Below are 11,087 nucleotides of genomic sequence, written 5' to 3'. Positions count from 1 at the left end.
TTGGGATTCACTGTTGACAGGGTAACAGGCAGGAAGGCCAGGGGTCTCCAAACAGAGGAAATAGGCGGCAAGTGCCAGACATTTTTATCTCTCTTAAGTGGCAGGAGGAAACAAACCAGAGGTATATTTTTTCTTCTCTATACAAATTTAAAAGGAGGTTTCTCTTAAAATGCTGTGTTGCCATGACACCTGGTTTCACCTGAAGCTAACTACTCTCAAACCTTGAGTTAACCAATACATTTCTTTTTCTTATGGAAATGTTGTCTTAAGCTATGTTAATGTACCCCAGACTCTATCTTTCAAGTTGGTTCCGCCAAAGGGCCTAACCTACTTACTCAGATATTGTTCCCTAATCTATGTAAATGAAACTATTTGTTTGGTAATCTGACCTTCTACAAGATTCAAGTCAATCATTTTATGGCCAGGGATGAATTATCTGGTGCCATTCTAAATTCTAAGACATTCCTTTCTTTTCATTAACAGACTGTGAGTGACTATATAACATACAGCTAAAGACTAGGAAGGGGGTGCTCTTTTGCCCCCTTCTGATGCCTATGTCAGAAGCTTTCTCTATCTCCTTTATACTTTAATAAAACTTTATTACACAAAAGCTCTGAGCGATCCAGCCTTGTCTCTGGCCCCGGATTGAATTTGTCTCCTCCAGAGGCCAAGAATCCCGGCGTTTTATCGTTCAGCAACAACCTTTCATCTTGGGGGCTCATCCGGGAATCCTTCAGGACAAGGTAAGGATGCTTGGAGCTCTAGTTCTTTGTTCTCCGAGTGAACACATTTTCCACTGTACTTTACTAACTCTACGGTGTGCTTGTGTGAATGAATGACACGCCCTGCGTGAAGCAAGTGAGGAGCCCTGCTCTGCGGTTCTGCGGCAACCTCATAAGGCTTATGGCAGAAACCTGTCAGGGGTTTATACCGACCTGCCAATGCCAAGATGCAACCAATGTCTCCCTCAGGAACCGACCAGAAATGGGCAAAGCGTGTGGACCGAACTCTCCCTTCTTGGTCAAACTTTTCGGTCTCTTTGACCATTTCATAACTCCTTGGGAATTAGAAGTACTAACCTTATCTATCGGATCATAGACTTTCAAGGGGCTTGTGATCTATGTTGCTACTCTACTGTGGCCTAGGTCTCAAACTGGGATTGGTAGTCAGGAAGCGCCTAGCCTCTTTAGGCATGGAAAGTTGGAAGCTAGATGGAGCTCTAACTCCAAGAGCATCTCTGAGGTTAAAGGTTACTCGGATTGGAACTGCAATGGTTTTTTTCCTTTGCTAACACTGGCTCTTAGTGGACCAGAGGAGGCTCTTATACCGGTGTGGTGATGCTTGGAAAGAACATGTCAGTTTTAAGTTCGTACAGGTCTTATTGTGGTCAGGAATACACTCAGGGTCGTGCACAGGCACTCAGGTGACGAATGTTTCCCCCAGAGGTCTTAGTTTGGGAGGCATTCTGGAAGGTTACTCTGATTGCACCCCGAGTGGCATCAGAAGCAAGCAAGGTGAAGAGCTGGATGTCAGTCAGGGATGCCATCAGGTCTACCCCTGGTGCCTCCCCACCCCGTCTCGGTGATAGAACCGGGAGGGACGAGTCTGACGCCTGCGTCGGTAAGGGACGCAGGAAGGAAAAGCTTTTGGTGTAACATCTGTCTACACCCCCATCTAGAGCAGGGAGGGACGCCTCCGGTAGAAAAATGGTGCTGGTCACTTTTTTTCTCTCTTACAGATGGGAGCTAACAGTTCCAGCCTCACTCCTTTGAACTGTATCCTGAAAAACTGGGATAGATTTGATCCCCAGAGCTTAAAGAACACACCTGGTCTTCCTATGTGATACTGCATGGCCGTGGTACCCACTGGAGGACAGCAAAGGGTGGCCAGTTGGAGGGTCTCTTAAGTATAATACTGTTTTACAATTAGACCGGTTCTGTAAAAAACAAGGGAAATGGGTAGAAGTAGTGTATGTGTTGCCCTTTTTCTCTCTGTGAAATATGCCAAACTTATGTCCTAAGGGTGTAGATTTGGGTGTGAAACCTTCAGCTCCCCCCTGTCCTCCTACTTTGCCCCCATATCCGGGGCTTCAAGCTGAGGTTCAAACTGCTTTGGTCTCAGTGGAAACACAAACTGAGATTAAAACTGCCTCTGTCTCAGTGGGAACCCAAATTGAGACTCGAACCGCTCACGTAGAGGTCCAAACAATTCCTGTCTCAGTACGACTTCAGACTACTCTGGTTTCAGTAGAAACTCAGACCACTGAAGTAAGAGATAAAGAAAAGCAGGTTTCTCCAATCTATCCCTGGGATATGCGCAGAGCAGCCAGAGAGACTGAGGGACAGCCACTCATGCTGTTGCCTCTTCATGAAGTACCCACTGGGAGAAATTAACAGTCTATGAGAGTTAGTAAGCCTTTTTCTTATCAAGAGATACAAAGAATTAAGGAGGATCTGGGAGACTATTTAGAGGACCCAGAAAAGTATATTAGAGCTTTTAAAGGTATTACTCTGCATTATGACCTTACTTGGAAGGATGTGATGTATATCTTGGGACAAACGTTGACTCCCGACTCAAAAGCTTGAGTTTTGGGAAAAGCGGTTGCTTATGGAGATGAATGGCTTGGTAATGAATCAGTAAGAAAGAGGGAGGACGAGATAAATGCCCTCCCCACTGGGAGTCAGGCAGTCCCAGCTACAGAACCAGACTGGGACTATAACACTGCTAAAGGAAGATGGGATCAGAGTCATTTTGTCAGATGTATTCTTGAAGGACTCAGGCAGGCACGTGCTAAGTCTTTAAACTATGGCAAACTGGCAGACATAGAACAGGAGGAGAAGGAAGCTCCTGGTAAATTCCTAGACAGACTGAGAGAAGCCCTTCGCAGATTCACTGAGACTGATCCTGAAAGTGAAGAGGGAAAAGTGATCTTAAAGGATAGATTTCTCACTCCAAATATTCGCCGTAAGTTATCAAAACGGGCGTATGGACCAAATCAGTCTTTAGGTAATCTGTTACAACTGGCTCAGACAGTCTATTATGGTAGAGAATATGAGGAAAAGAAAGAAAGGCAGAGAAAGATGAAGGAAAAGGCGGAAGCCCTCGCAATGGCTATGAAAACCGTTCTTAAACAGCCTGAGAAAAATGCCCAGAGGGACCCAGGTGAAAAGGGATGGGCTTGCTATTGCTGTGGAAAGGAGGGGCATCTCAAGCGGGAGTGCCCTCAGGCATCTAAGCCGCCCAGGCTCCATGTTCGTTCTGCAAGGGACCACATTGGAGGAGAGACTGTCCCCAGAGGCGTAGGTCTCAAGGGTCTGACTCTCAAGACAATCAGGATGAAGGTGCCCGGGGGTCCCCACACAAGCTCCCATCCTAATTACACCTGAGGAACCCCGGTATTGATAACAGTGGGAGGCCAACCCGTCAATATCCTTTTAGATACTGGGGCAACTTACTCCGTGCTTACTGAAGCCCCTGGCCCACTTTCTTTCCAATCCGCTTCCATAATGGGACTGTCTGGACGAGCCAAAAGGTATTATTTCAGTTATTCTCTATCTTGCAACTGGGATTCTGTGCTATTTTCACACGAATTTCTTATAGTGCCAGAATCACCCTCACCCCTTTTGGGGAGGGATATACTGAGCAAGGTCCATGCCTCTGTTTTCATGAATATGGAGCCCTCCCTTTCTCTCCCTTTAATTGAACAAAATGTGAATCCTAGAGTATGGGCTGATGAAAAATCTGTGGGTCGAGCACAAAATGCTATTCCTGTAGTTGTCAAGCTCAAAGACCCACACTTATTCCCACATAAGAAGCAGTATCCACTGAAACCTGAGGTTAAGGAAGGGTTAAAACCCATCATTGAGAATTTAAAGGAGCATGGACTATTAATTCCCTTTAACAGTCCATGCAACACTCCTATTTTGGGTATAAAGAAATCAAATGATAAATGGAGACTAGCTCAAGATTTATGAATAATAAATGAGGCTGTGGTTCCTTTACACCCCGTAGTGCCTAATCCTTATATTCTATTGTCTGAAATTCCTTAATGAGCCAAATATTTCTCAGTAATTGATTTGAAAGATGCCTTCTACTCAGTGCCTTTGGCGGAGAAAAGTCAATTTCTATTTGCCTTTGAAGACCCCGCGCAGCCAGCTTCTCAGTTAACCCGGACAGTTTTGCCCCAGGGATTTCGTGACAGTCCTCACTTATTTGGACAAAGTTTGTCACGGGATCTACAAAACTGTAATAGCTCTATAGCGGTGGTTTTACAATAATGTAGATGATATTTTGCTCTGTCCTGAGACAGAGGAAGCTTGTTCACGAGCCTCAGAAGATTTCTTAAACTTTCTGGCAGGCTGTGGTTACAAGGCATCAGAGAGAAGGCTCAGCTTTGTCAACAATCTGTTAGATATCTGGGCCTAATCATATTAGAAGGGACTAGGGCCATAGGCCCTGAGAGAATTAAACCTATCCTAAACCATCCCCTACCTATGACTTTAAGACAACTGAGAGGATTTTTGGGAATCACAGGCTACTGTCATATTTGGATTCCGGGCTATGGGGAACTTGCCCGACCTTTATATAAACTTATAGCTGAAACTCAGCAGGCCCTAACCGACAAACTGGTTTGGTCTCCAGATACTCAAAAGGCTTTTAAGGTTCTTCAGACTGCTCTCCTGCAAGCTCCCGCTTTGAGTTTGCCCACAGGGTCAGAATTTAACTTGTTTGTCACTGAAAGAAAAGGTGTGGCCTTGGGAGTTATGACACAACCCCGAGGGCCTCACGAGTAACCTATTGCTTATCTAAGCAAAGAATTAGATGTAATTGCACGTGGGTGGCCCCACTGCCTAAGAGTAATTGGGGCCACGGCTTTATTAGCACCTGAAGCTTTAAAAATAATTAATGGACGAAACCTTACTGTACTGACTTCTCATGATGTGAGTGGAATCTTAAATTCTAAGGTTAATATTTGGATGACAGACAGTAGGCTTCTTAAATATCAGTCATTGTTGTTAGAAGGGCCAGTAACTAAGCTTAAAGTTTGTGAAAATTTAAATCCTGCTACTTTCCTTCCTGAGAGGGAAAATGAAACACCTGATCACGATTGTTCTCAATTCCTAACTTTAAACTATGCAGCTCAGGAGGAGCTAATGGATACCCCATTAGACAATCCTGACATGGAAATATTTACAGATGGCAGTTCTTTTGTTCGGGATGGAAAGCGTAAAGCAGGTTATGCTGTGGTGACTGCTGAACAGGTTTTAGAAGCAAAATCTCTCCCCCAGGAAACCAGTGCTCAGTTAGTGGAGCTTGTGGCTATGACCCGAGCTCTAGAGTTAAGAAAAGGGCAACGGGTAAATATCTACACGGATTCTAAGTATGCTTATTTAACTATACACGCTCATGCTGCAATATGGAAAGAAAGACAGTTTAAAACAGCAACGGGAGAACCTATTAAGCATTTCAGAGAGATTGAGAGACTTTTAACTGCTATCTATTGTCCTAAAGAAGTAGTGGTTATGCATTGCAAAGGGCACAGCAGGGATGGGAGTAAAGTAGCCTCCAGTAACCTGCTAGCTGACTCTCAAACCAAAAAAAGCGGCACTTTATGAAACCCCCTCCCTACAGACGCCTTTGATCTGGACAGGTCCTGTGGAACAGGAAAAACCACAATATACTGAGGAAGAATTAAAAAGATATGAGAAAAGAGGAGCAAAGATTACTGATAAAGGATGGTTACAGTCCGAGGATGGACGATTAATAATTCCTGAAAGTGCTCAGTGGAAAATTCTTAAGGGATTGCATCAGAGTTTTCATTTGGGTGTAGAAAGTACTTACCAGATGGCTTCTCATTTGTTTGAAGGTAAAAATGTAATGAAAACTTTAAAGAACATTATCAAACGGTGTGAGGTTTGTCAGAAAAATAACCCAAAGACTGAAAAGCTAGCAAAATCTGGATTACAATGAAAGGGAAAGTATCCTGGAGAGGACTGGGAAATTGATTTTACTCATATGCCAAAAGCTAATGGATATTCTTGCTTACAAGTTTGGGTGGATACTTTTACTGGATGGATTGAGGCTTTCCCCTTTCGTGGTGAATGAGCTAAGGAGGTTATAAAGATTTTAATCCATGAAATTATCCCCAGGTTTGGGCTGCCACGGAGCCTTCAGAGTGACAATGGCTCCGCCTTTAAAACTGCTATAACTCAGGGTGTGTCTAAAGCTCTAGGAATAGAGAATCACTTACACTGTTCCTGGAGACCCCAATCCTCAGGAAAGGTTGAAAAAGCTAATGACATTATCAAAAGACATCTGTGCAAATTAACTCAAGAAACGCAGGACAACTGGATTAAAGTCCTATCCATAGCTTTAATGAGGGCTCCAACTGCCCCAAAAAAGGAAGGACTGTCTCCCTTTGAATGTTTTTATGGGAGGCCTTTCTTACGCACAGACATTGTTATAGATCCTGAAGCCTTGGAGTTAACTAATTATGTAACTCAGCTCTCAGCTTTTCAACAGGCATTAACAGAACTCTGGCAGACGACTCCAGCCTCTGAATCCAGCAAGACTCTATTTGAGCCAGGAACTGAGGGCCTCATAAAAACATTGGGATCTGGGGGCCCATCCCTTGAGCCCCTCTGGAAAGGCCCTTACCAGGTCATTCTTTCTTCTCCCACAGCTGTCAAAGTGCCAGGAATTGATCCATGGGTACATCACACTCGAGTCAAGAGGTGGCACCCTGACCAGAACTAAGTGATGTCATTTTATGTTTTTACTTTCTATGCTCTGACTTTATATGTTTCAGATGGGCCTGATAATCTATGTGAGCCTACTTCTGCTGACTCCAGAAATCCTGAGTCTGCCGCTTGATCCTCAAGACAATGCTTTCCTGTCCTGGGCTCACTCCTATGCTGCATTCCACAATCAGTCTAACTGCTGGGTCTGCGGAGCACTCCCCTCTTCATCAGTGGAAGTCTTCCCGTGGTGGATATCTCCACTTCAAGGAAAAGACTTTCTCCAGGTCTGCAAATACCTTTGACAACAATCACAGGTGATGCCTTTTCTTCATCTGATGACATCTAACAACCTTAGAATGGACTGGTGCAATACTTTGTACCTTAACTATGGACATAACGTGACTTTTAATTCTGATTATACACTGTCTCAGTTTAATGACTATTTTGCTATACATAAGACAAATAGGCCTAGATCTGATGGTTTTTTACCTGATGTTTATCAAATATGGGATGAGGTTATATGGCTAACTCCTGAAAAAGGACATCTAATATCTACTGCCCCTATATGCTGGGAACAAACAGAGCCATCCCCCAAAGTTAGCCAACAACTTAATTACAATGATTGGAAACAATTGGGATTTTTGCCTCAGGAAATATGTAACATAATCATTCCCGTGTTTTCCAACCCCAGTTCAGGATCTCCCTTTGTCTGGCCAGGCACTAATTGGAACTGGATATCTCAGTCACGCTGGCTTGCTCCAAATGGGACTTATTGGATATGTGGCTTTTACCTATGGGCTTGGCTTCCCCCTGGCTGGATAGGGAGATGCACCCTGGGTCTAGCCTTTACTCATGGCTTTATATTTCAGAGCTTCCAGAAAAACCTGCTAATTTACCCCACCTTAAAACTCGGTGGGCAAGGTCTGTATTTCACTAGTATGATTATTTGGCTGCAGTGTTTGTCCCCTCTTTGGGAACTGCAGATGTTATGCTTCGAGTGGATGCTTTGACTAATTTTACTCAACAGGCATTACAAGATTCTCAAAAAGCGATTTCAGTTCTTAATGCTGAACAAGCACATATTAGAAAGGTGGGTTTACAAAACAGATTGGCTTTAGATATTCTGACAGCTGCACAAGGAGGAACTTGTGCCATCATTCATACCCAATGCTGTACATATATACCTGATATGAGCACTAATGTTACTCACTTCACTAAACACATGAACAAGATGATTGGGGCCATGGATACTCCTGAAGCCTCAATCGCCTCACTTTGGGAGACGTTAACTAGTTCCCCATGGTGGAAAACTATCTTAATTACAATAATTCTGATTGTTTTGTTTTTGCTGTTTGCTCCCTGCATCTGTAACTGTGTAACTGGATTTGTTTCTAGTCACATGAAAGCTTTTAAGTTACAAATGGTTGCTCAAACTCCTGCTATCACTGCAGCTTCTTCCAACTACTATTTGGGGACCCTGGATCAGACATCCCCACTATGAGGATTAGGAGAATATGTTGCCTCACCAATTTAGGGACAATGCCCCTTGTCAGCTCAGAAGCAGTTATGGAATGAGAACTATGCCCCCTTTCACTAGGCAACATAATTCTCCTAAAAGAAGAGGGGGGAATGAGAGGGTAACAGGCAGGAAGGCCAGGGGGTCTCCAAACGGAGGAAAGAGGCTGCAAGTGCGAGACATTTTTATCTCTCTTAAGCGGCAGGAGGAGACAAACTATAAATAATTTTTTTCCTTCTTTATACAAATTTAAAAGATGGTTTCTCTTAAAATGCTGTGTTGCCATGACACCTGGTTTCATCTGAAGCTAACTACTCTCAAACCTTGAGTTAACCAATACATTTCTTTTTCTTATGGAAATGTTGTCTTAAGCTATGTTAATGTACCCCAGACTCTATCTTTCAAGTTGGTTCGCCAAAGGGCCTAACCTACTTACTATTACTAACCCTAATCTATGTAAATGAAACTATTTGTTTGGTAATCTGACCTTCTACAAGATTCAAGTCAATCGTTTTATGGCCAGGGATGAATTATCTGGTGCCATTCTAAATTCTAAGACATTCCTTTCTTTTCATTAACAGACTGTGAGTGACTATATAACTTACAGCTAAAGACTAGGAGGGGGGTGCTCTTTTGCCCCCTTCTGATGTCTATGTCAGAAGCTTTCTCTATCTCCTTTATACTTTAATAAAACTTTATTACACAAAAGCTCTGAGCGATCCAGCCTCGTCTCTGGCCCTGGATTGAATTCGTCTCCTCCGGAGGCCCAGAATCCTGGCGTCTTATCATTCAGCAACAACCTTTCACTGTGACACCCTCTTGGCTTCCAAAAGAACTGCAGGCCAAACAGACCTTGCAAGTTGGCATCAAGAGGTCTCTGAAAGGCTAATAACACATTTGCATTTAGCTGTTCTTTCTCTTAAATACATGTATTTTTCATGTGTGCAAACACATATTAGTGTCCACAGCTTTGAAATTCTGTGAGGCCAGCCCTACTCTCCTCCTCTTTACTTCCTGAATTACTCAACATTTTTGTGCTCTCACAACCTTGTAACTCTTTCATTGGATGTATCACGCTTCGTTAAATTTTTGTTTATATTCTTATTCCCAGTGTAAGCTTGATACAGACACTGTGCCCTATTTTTAAAATGAAAAAATGTAGCATAATAGTTTCTCAAGAAATATTTGATTAACTGATGTGCATGGTATATTATTTACTGGAGGCAGTAGTGCAGTAGTTAGAAGTCACAAATCTTTGGGACTTCAGTATCGGTTCTGGCTCTTTATTCATTAGCTGCTCTTACATTTTTTTTTAAACCTGATATATAAAACATGAATTTGCCAGTTGCTGAGACAGAGTTTGCTATGATCAGTGTATTCTCTTGGCAAAATGCTGTTAGTCTTTGTCTGTGTCATTTTGTATTGCAAGGCCAAATTTGCCTGTTACTCCACGTATCTCTTGACTTCCTACTTTTGCATTCCAGTCCCCTACTATGAAAACGACTTCTTCGCTTTCTCTTCCTCTTCACTTTCTGCCCTAAAGAAAAAGAAAGTGAAGTCGCTCAGTCGTGTCCCACTCTTTGGAACCCATGGACTGTAGCCTACCATGCTCCTCTGTTCATGGGATTTTCCAAACAAGAGTACTGGAGTGGGTTGCCATTTCCTTCTCCAGAGGATCTTCCTGACCAAGGGATCGTATCTGGGTCTCCCTCACTGTAGACAGACCCTTTACCGTCTGAGCCACTTTTGCCTCTAACAGCTCAAATATATAGCACAACTTCGATTAGTGAGTCACTATTATTTATTAAATGTTTATGGTATCAGTTCAGTTCAGTTGCTCAGTCATGTCCGACTTTTTGCAACCCTGTGGACTGCAGCATACCAGGCTTCACTGTCAATCACCAACTCACGGAGCTTGCTCAAACTCATATCCATCGAGTTAGTGATGCCATCCATCCATCTCATCCTCTGTCTTCCCCTTCTGCTCCTGCCTTCAATCTTGCCCAGCATCAGTGTCTTTTCCAATGAGTCAGTTCTTTAATCAGGTGGCCAAAATATTGCACCTTCAGCTTCAGCATCAATCCTTCCAATGAATATTCAAGACTGACTTCCTTTACGATGGACTGGTTTGATTTTCTTACAGTCCAAGGGACTCTCAAGAGTCTTCTCCAACACCACAGTTCAAAAGCATCAATTCTTTGTCACTCAGCTTTCTTTATGGTCCAACTCTCACATTTATACAAGATTACTAGAAAAACCATAGCTTTGACTAGAAGGACCTTTGTTGGCAAAGTAATGTCTCTGCTTTTTAATATGCTGTCTAGGTTGGGCATAGCTTTTCTTCCAAGGAGCAAGCGTCTTTTAATTTCATGGCTGCAGTCACGATCTGCAGTGATTTTGGAGCCCAAGAAAAGAAAGTCTCTCACTGCTTCCATTGTTTCCCCATCTATTTGCCATGAAGTGATGGGATCAGATGCCATGATCTTAAGTTTTTGAAAGTTGAGTTTTAAGGCAACTTTTTCACTCTCCTCTTTCACTTTCATCAAGAGGTTCTTTAGTTCTTTGCTTTCTGCCATAAGGGTGGTGTCATCTGAGGTTATTGATATTTCTCCTGGCAATCTTGATTCCAGCTTGTGCTTCATCCAGCCCAGTGTTTCTCATGATGTGCTCTGTATATAAGCTAAATAAGAAGGGTGACAATATACAACCTTGTTGAACTCCTTTCACAATTTGGAACCAGTCTGTTCCATGTCTGGTTCTAATTGTTGCTTCTTGGCCTGCATACAGATTTCTCAGGAGGCAAGTAAGTTGGTCTGGTATTCCCATCTCTT

This window comes from Dama dama, chromosome 5 (assembly GCF_033118175.1).
Source record: "Dama dama isolate Ldn47 chromosome 5, ASM3311817v1, whole genome shotgun sequence".
NCBI lineage: Eukaryota > Metazoa > Chordata > Mammalia > Artiodactyla > Cervidae > Dama > Dama dama.
This window is presented reverse-complemented; position numbering follows the sequence as displayed.